This window comes from Panthera uncia, unplaced genomic scaffold (genome assembly GCF_023721935.1).
Source record: "Panthera uncia isolate 11264 unplaced genomic scaffold, Puncia_PCG_1.0 HiC_scaffold_1600, whole genome shotgun sequence".
In the NCBI taxonomy this organism is placed as follows: domain Eukaryota; kingdom Metazoa; phylum Chordata; class Mammalia; order Carnivora; family Felidae; genus Panthera; species Panthera uncia.
In genome coordinates, this window is record NW_026058251.1 from 4,718 (window position 1) to 13,548 (window position 8,831).

At 38.9% G+C, this 8,831-nt stretch overlaps 1 non-coding gene across 1 annotated transcript; it reads left to right on the plus strand.

Annotated features, from left to right (window-relative positions):
* Window positions 1-6,296: 6,296 nt before the first annotated feature.
* Window positions 6,297-6,407, plus strand: LOC125917230 (U6 spliceosomal RNA). The gene has a single exon (XR_007456119.1). It is a non-coding gene; the product is annotated as a U6 spliceosomal RNA (small nuclear RNA).
* Window positions 6,408-8,831: the final 2,424 nt, after the last annotated feature.

Here is an 8,831-nt window from a genome sequence, read left to right on the forward strand (position 1 = left end):
TCTCCTTTCGTCTGAACTATTAACTGCCTTTGGATTCTTTTCTTTTTTTTTTTTTTTTAGAGAGAGAGAGCACATGCATGCACGTACACACACACACACACACACACACACACACACAGCACAGGGGAGGAGCAGAGAGAGAGAGGGAGAGAGAGAGAGAGAGAGAGAGAGAGAGAATCTTAAGCAAGCTCCATGCTCAGTATGGAGCCCAGTCTCATGACAGTGATCATGACTTGAGCCAAAATCAAGAGTTTGATGCTTAACTTACTGAGCCACCCAGATGCCCCTGACTTTGGATTCTCATCCAAATTTATGGCCTCTGATTTTGCAACCTTACAGTTTGTATTATCAATAGCACATTTTTTTCCAAATTGTTCTTATGAAATAACAATACTGTTTTAAAACATCTTTGAAGTTTTGCTCTTTTACAATGCACATCAGCTATTGTTTCATGTTTATACCTACACTGTAGCTTCCCAAATGCACTCAGTTAATTCTTCCAGTGTGCTCTTGCACTGTTCACTATCATGCTTTCTTGGTTGCTTTAAGCAGAGACTTCAGGAGGCATACCTGACTCCAGGTTGACCATTTGGGGAGAACTTTCCTCCCCTATGACAGAATAAGTGCCCATAAATATCTCAGTTGGCTATTTTCAGACCTACAGTCCTGGTTTAGAACCATCTATAATTTTGAATTGTTATGTTACTTCTTCTGTTTGGCAAATTTATTTTAAGTCATATATTTTGTTGTTTGTTGATTTTTTTAAAAGATGTACCCAGTAGGGTGCTGTTAGCTCAATGTTTCCAGATGATCCCCAATACTTATGACCTTGAGAAAGAAACTTTAGATGAGAAGTACCTGAAGGTTCTCCCTACCTAACCTTCCTTGTTACTCACATGTGGGCTGAAGTATTTTCCAACTGCTAAGCACTTTCCCTCTGACATAGGACATGACAACCAGCAAAGGTTCTTCCTTGCACTGAGGCACAAAACCACTAATATAAAGAACCTGACTACTGGTCACCAATGCTTTCAAAAAAAGATCTCAATCAAAAGGAAAAAATGTGAAAATTAATTAGGTGTAACCTCACTAAAATTGAGTCTGGAAGTTCAGCAGAGGGAGCTGTCATGTTTCAACACTTATCCTCAGTTGCGAATCCAACCATAAGGGACAGACCTTGCGCATGGATGCTGTTTTAGATATATTTTACTATCCCAGCAGGAGGAAGAAAGACTTTCCTCATCCCCCCCAGCAACAGTCTAGCCAATGAGAGAAGGTCACAACTCAGCCAATGAAAAGCTAGTATACCTCCAGATCCCAATTTCCTCCAATTTTATTGATAACAACCTTCCCAAGCTCCCACTTGCCTCTAAAAAATCATTCCTTCCTTTTTGGGGACAAACTTGCCTATGTTTTGCCACAGTTTGCTCCAGATTTCAATTCTCTGCTATTCTTGACTAAACCCATCTTTTCCTAGTAAAATAACGAGAAATTTAATTTTTTTTAATTTTTTTTTTTAACGTTTATTTATTTTTGAGACAGAGAGAAACAGAGCATGAACAGGGGAGGAGCAGAGAGAGAGGGAGACACAGAATCCGAAACAGGCACCAGGCTCTGAGCTGTCAGCACAGAGCCCGACGCGGGGCTCGAACTCACAGACCGTGAGATCATGACCTGAGCCGAAGTCGGACGCTTAACCAACGAGCCACCCAGGCGCCCCGAGAAATTTAATTTTTAAGGTTAACAAAAGTTACTTTTATGTACACATACCACACAATATAAATATTGCTAGCAAGTCTCCCTAAAGTCTTATCCCACAAGGTATCTAACTCACTTGCTCCCAAAAATTACATTGAGACTTCCCATGAAAACTTCATGAGACATTAGACAAAGTCTGCCATCATCCCAAGCTATGTTTCTTCCTGACAAATTTTGTAACAGAGATATAATGTAAACTTATTTGACTAGTAAACCCAGGTAGAATAAAAGTTGTATGTCTGCATTATATTTAACTATGATAACTCTAAAGACATGTCTAATTTAATTAAACCAATCAACGTAAACTAACTCTAATACCAAATATATTTCCAGATCACATAAACCTGAAAAGCATTTGGATCAGTTTGTTATATTACTGTGAACTTTAGGAATACTTAATTGATAAGTACTTAATTCTAAGCCAATTAAATAGAGCTCTTTACAAATCACTTTGACAACACAATCTGGAGGTAGAAAAATATAACACATCATATATATATATATATACCCCCCCCCCACATATATATGTATGTGTATATATGTATATATCTAATATATACACACACTATATATACACTAGAGAGAGAGACATATAACCATTCAGACTGACATAGAGACCCTCCACAGTTATGGCCTTAAAATTTTAGCCATGAGTCAGGTCTATTTCAATTTTCCCCTTCCTTAAGTGGAAGACAATTCTGTTTCCAATCTGATATTTTACAATATCTACAAGCATTTTAATATGATGGAGGGAGGTTTGGAATTGGTAAAGATCAGTGAGGCACATTTCTGGTTTTTGTAGAGATCTGCAAGACAAAATAGTCGTTGCCCATTCCCCAAAAACCCGGATTACAGCCAGAATATCAAGGAACTGGCCCATCTTTCCAACTAAATTTATTTATTTTTGTATCAAGGAGATTTCTACCTGAAAGGCTATATAATTTAGACCTATTGATATTGGGAGACATGAATTCTTTGTGATGGGGATCCAGCATACTCCCACCAAGGACACTGCATTGCAAGGCCTGAAGCAGGCAGAGGCTGGTTACAGAGCCCCAGAAAGTAGGAGGGATTGGAAGGGACGGCTAAGCAAACTCAGTCACCAGTCTCAGGAGCTTCTGCTAAATTCACTTCCTGGTCTTAGTACTTACATGAATAACCTGTATCCTTGGAACTGGAGATAAGGTTGGAGTGCTCTCTGTAAATCTTTTAGGGGAAGAAAAGTTAAAATAGACAGATGGAACTAAGACAAGGAAACCAAAGGGAACCCATGAAAAAATAGGTGTGTGTGTGTGTGTGTGTGTGTGTTTTCTTTGCTCTTTTCCTGCTTCTATTCTTGCTAGGACTTGCATCTCAACCTTACACGTGCTTTAATATATGTCCTCTTTGTAAAGGTCAAGTTAATGATTTCTTTGGAGTCTTCCAGCACAATAGATAACATCTAAGGAGTGACCAGGCTAGGTCCAAATGTTTATTTTCCAAGACCACTGACTCACCAAGACCTCTAGCTCCAGGGCATAAGCAACTTGTGGAGGACACCTGAGCATTTGTCCTTATTTGACCGGTTCTTGGATGCCTGACAGGACACGTACATCAGACTGTTGTCCTCAGTAAAAACCTGGATCCCAAGCAAAGATGAGACTCATTCTTCTTCTCCTTTCTGAATCATCCAGATGCTCTATCTGTATCTGCTCTATCTCTGCAATAAACTCTGCTCTCACTTCCTACTGGCTTATGTTTAACTTCTCTCCTGGGCATAGCCAAGGACCCTTTTGGATGGTCCTGCGGGACCCCTCTGGGTCCTTGGACCTGACCTGCCTGCATCAGAGCCAAATTTTGAGAAGGGCAATTTACATTGGATATGAATGTTAATTTTTGTTCGAAAATTGTCTAATTTCTGTTCTTTCATCTTGTTAAGAGAGTCCCTAAGGTTAGCCATTATAATTATATCTTTTTTATTTGGCCTTTCCATAAGTACCAATAAGATATTTATTTAGGATGAGAGCACTCTAAAGAGGTTTTTTCAATATAGAAGTTTCTCCAAATGTTCCATCATCTGGCCATTGATGACGAGGATCTACTAATCTTAATAGGGACTCAAACCAATAAGCCTTTTTATGGGTTAATCATGGATGCAAGAAGCATCCTCAAGGAGAATGCAAGAGGTGCAGGCCTCACAAGATCCAGACAGGTCACTTCCAGAGTCAGCCTTGAAAGCACAGGCACTAATTATAAGGGGTCGAGTTTTAAAGGACTTTTCCAAACAAAGGGAATCACGTTCCCCCTTTCCCCCACTTTTTTTACTTCCTAAGTTTGGATCCATAGCCTATTCAGCTGCCTGTCAGACAAATAGGCATCCTCCAACTGGTAAAGACCAAGGAGAACATTCTCATTAGTCAGAAAATAGAAAATAGAAAACAGTGACCATCTCTGGGAAGACAAAGAAAGGCTAGAAAACAAGAATACTTATCACCAAATCTTTACCAGTGTTGCTATACCCAAGGAATGAATTCTGCAAATATTTTCTCCAGCTTATCTTAAGTTAGAAAAGAAACATATATTCTCACTTCCCCTGAATCCTGCAAGCAGAGATCCTGGAGACTGATATGGTATTAATCTTACCTTCTGCCAGCTTTTTGTCAAAGGTCCCAAGATCTGCAGCAGCCCCAGAGCCAGCAGTGTCCAGTGAAAAATCCCAACCAGGTTGCCAAAACTTCAGGGGCAGAAGATTTTTTGTCTTCCTTTCTAGCTTTCTTGGCTAGTCTACTAATTACATTGATATTACATTAACAGAAGAAAACCAAACAAATGTTTGGTAATGTGTATACATGGGAGAGACCCAGAAAAACTGAGTAACTCTCTGAAATTGCCAAAGCCATCACCTTAAAACCATCTTCAGATAAAGACAAAACGAGATATTGGGGGTGGACAGTCAGTTATGAGAGATTATCTGGACATGCACTGGAAACAAGGGTAAGGTTATTCAGACCTAAGTCATTGCCTTCTCCACTGATAATAGTTTCTAAAGATTGAGTCATCCTTCTCTTCCTGGTACAGCAAGGGAGACACCCTTACAAATAAAGATTTTCCTTATACATGTACACGTCTCTTTAAAAAAGGTAACTTCTGTTTGGTTTTTAGAGCTCCTATGTTTGCAGTTTCTTAAAAATTAATCAGCCTAAAATAATCCTTATACCAAAAAGACATATTTTGGGGTGGCAAATGGTGCCTCTACAGTGGCTCTAATGGATAAATTCCCAAATCTCCGTGGTTTAACACAATAAAAGTTTATTTTTCATTCTCACAGTTGTCCTATGCAGGAGTTGCTGGTTGGACAGTTCACCAACCAACGACTTGGGGGCCTGGGCTCCCTTCTTATAATAGCTCCCAGGATCCACTTGAGGGGATCTTTAAAGCAAGCACCTGAAAGTGAAAAACAGCATGGAGGATGACAACAGGAAAGCAATTACGGGCTAAGCTTAAACGTGTACACAATTTTCCCACCCACGTTCTATGGCTGTGTCAAACAAGTGAAGCTGAGAAAGATTTTGTCATGTGCCAGATAGAAAAAGAAATGTATTTGATATTCTGCAGCAAGGTCTGCACAAAAGTAGAGTAATAAAGGGCAATTTCACAGAGGCATTAATTCCTCCACTAACTTTTCAGAAATATGGTCCACTTTCCAGGTGGACAATACATTGTGAAGAGCATCCCAGGCAGAAGTAAAACAAGGATAAGTAATAATACAGGGTATTGGAGGAAGAGTAGGTTGTATGGTGTGACTGGAGTGTAAGAAACAAGGGTGCAGGGAAACTGGGAGAACACTTAGCTCATCTCTACAAAACTTACCAAATATTTATAATATGTTTCATATATACTTTTAGGAGCTGAAATGAGGAAAAACATAAAGAACAAGTCTCATCCTCAAAGAGTTTCCAGTTCAGTGGATTCCACAAAATAGAGAACTGTGATTAAAATACAAGATAGACTTGAAAGAAAGAAAGAAAGAGGGCTTCTTCCTAGATAGCTCAGTCAGTTAAGCATCTGACTTCAGCTTAGGTCATGATCTCGTGGTTCGTGGGTTCAAGCCTCGCAGCAGGTTCTGTGCTGACAGCTCACAGCCTGGATCCTGCTTCGGAATCTGTGTGTCTCTCTCTCTGTCCCTCCTCTGCTCTGCTCTGTCTCTCTCCGTCTCTGAAAAATGAATAAATGTTAAAATTTTTTTTAAATAAATAAAATAAAATACAAGATAGACTCCAGACAAACTTAAGAGAAGAATCAATAGGACTTTGTGTGTGATTGGATAGGAGGTGGTAAGAAAGGTGAGAACAATAGATGGGGGGTAACAAAAGAAATACAAAATAATTTCCAGACTTTAATTTGGGAGACTATGTAATTAGGAGAGAGAATATAGGAACAGAAATATGTTTGGGATGGGTAGAATCAATTGATGAAATTAATTTTAAACTTTTGAGCTCCAGGAACTTATGGAGCATTCACGTCAAGACTAGCAAGTCTTTAAAATCACATACCTAAGTGCGATTAAAATAAGCACCACATATACTAAAATTGGGACAATACAAAGAAGAAGAATAGCATGGCCCCTGTGCAAGGATGACACACAGATTTGTTAAACACTCCATAGTTTTCAAAAAAATGTTGTTGTCCCTTGGTCTCAGCTGGCTAGAACTGGGCTCTATAAGTTGTCTCTTTCTTTGCTCTATTTGCTGCATCTCCTACTTGAACTACTTTTCAGTTGGCCAATAAATAGTTTTTTATTGTATAATAAAAAAAAAATAGCCTTCCGTAAAACCTCATGTAGGTATCACTCCATTAGATGAAAGATTTTTAAAAAGAAAGGACTTCCTCACTTCCTCTGTCCCTTGAAGATTTCTACCCATTCATAAGAATGAAACTACTTCCTTTATTATATGCCATTAGTAATCTTCTAATTGACAAAATTAGTAGATTCTTTTCATTCTGCCTACCAGAAGTCTTTGGGAATATGACACTGTTTGATCATCCCCGCTCTAATTAACACTACCTGACACTTTAAGTGTGATGACAGTGCTCTTTTCTGATGTTCTGACTAACTGACTAACTTATTAACATCTTACTGACTGGTTAGACATTCTTACTAACTGCTGAGCTTCTTGGATGACTCCCCTGCCTCTCCCTCTTTCCATATTTGGTCCCCTTTCCTTTATTCTTCCATATGTCAACCTCCCCTACATCTCTGTCCTCAGCTACCAATCGCATCAAGGGTCTTACTCACAGGCCTCCAGAGAGGAGGGAGGTGGCCCAAATGAATGGGGAATATATGCATATGCACACCCTGAGTGAAGAGTTGGATTCATGATGGAAAAAGGCAGCTACTCCTCAGTTCCCTTTTATATTTGACTTATGAAAAAGCCAAGCACTATGCCCAGATCACTGTTTTATTAAGAAAAGCCACCCAATCTGCTTTTTTTCAAATATTATAGAACAGTAAATGGTAACCCATTTGTTTATTTATTTAGTTATGTATGTATGTATATATGCATTTATTTATTTAATATAGGATGATAACGTTAGGGACTCAGGGCAGGCTGCCCCAAGAAGGGTCAGTTTGGCATAAAGTTTATTTTGAGTTAAAAGTAATAAAAACCCAGCAGATGCAGGGAAAGCTCTCTGCCTCTGCCATAGCTGCCTACATTTACATAGGAAAGGAGAGCCTGTACTAGGAGGAGAGCTATTTACAGAGACTCCCCCTTACCTAAGGAACTTATCTGCATAATAGGACAACCTTGTTTTTCCAAACATCTCCTTTCACCTTCCTGCTAATGAGCTTTCTCCCTTGTATCCTCAGTCCTCGCCCCCTCTCCTTAGCTCATATATGCTCCTGGTTGCCTCATTGTCTTCAGAATTTCATGCCTCTGTAGATTCCCTGTATGTATGCCTATTAAATTTGATTTTCTCCTGTTAATCTGTCTCATTCAACTGGATTCTAAGTCCAGCTAGAAGGACCATAGGGCTGAGGAAGGTCTTTCTCCCTGACAATATTATGTGGTAGCCCATTTATTTGTTAAAATCTACTTAGGAGAAAAAAAAATGCATTCCTCAAGGTTGTTAATTTGTCATCTCTGACATAATTGTTACAAATGACTCCTGAATTAATATCAACTGTCCTGACCTCTGTCCTTAGGTACAGTATCAGGGCTCCAGCTGTGAACTGGGTATCTCCATCTTGTTATCACCCAGGTACCTCAAATTCAAGATACTCCACAATGAGATGTGTGGAAATTGGCAAGTGTAATTTCTATTATCTTCACAAAATATGCTTCAGGACAAGCTCTGAACGTTCTATATCCATCACCTTCATTTACATGTCAATGCTAAAGTTAAGCTAAAATTCAGAACTCTGAATGACTCATATGCAATTAGGCCACTTTAGTGTGTTGAACAATCTATATATAACAAGAATAACAATAATGGTAGATATAATACAAACAATAGTAGTCAGCATCCACTGTTTCTATTATTGTATTAGGCATTATGTTAAGTATTTTACATGCATTAACTTAAAGAATCTTCACAACAACTGTAAGAGAAAAGTACTATCATTATTTCCCTTTTATATGTGATGAAACATAGGCTCAAATAAGTTCCCCAAATAATCTTAGAACTAAATATATGGTTTCAGTATCTAAATCGAGACATGACCAATCTAAAAGCCTTCTAAACACCACACTCTATTGCCCACTCCAACCTATACCAAATTGTGGTAGTTGAAAATGAAGTTCACAATTTTTTGAACACTTCTGATGAGAAATCTATCATAAAGAATAAATTCTTTTTCCAGAACGGTGCTGTGCAATTAGGACCTTTGGGTCAAGGCAGATTGGTTACCCTCTATCCGTGGGAACATTGGCAATTATGGTGGGTCCAGAATCATTCTCTTCTTTGAGTCTTAGAACTTCTTCTTTCCCCATGGGGACTGCCTGTTTCCCCTTCTGGAGGTTGGGTTGGCAACGTAAGAGCCATGCCTATCCTATCACACTGCAGGATTAGGAATGTGTATTAGTTTGCCAGGG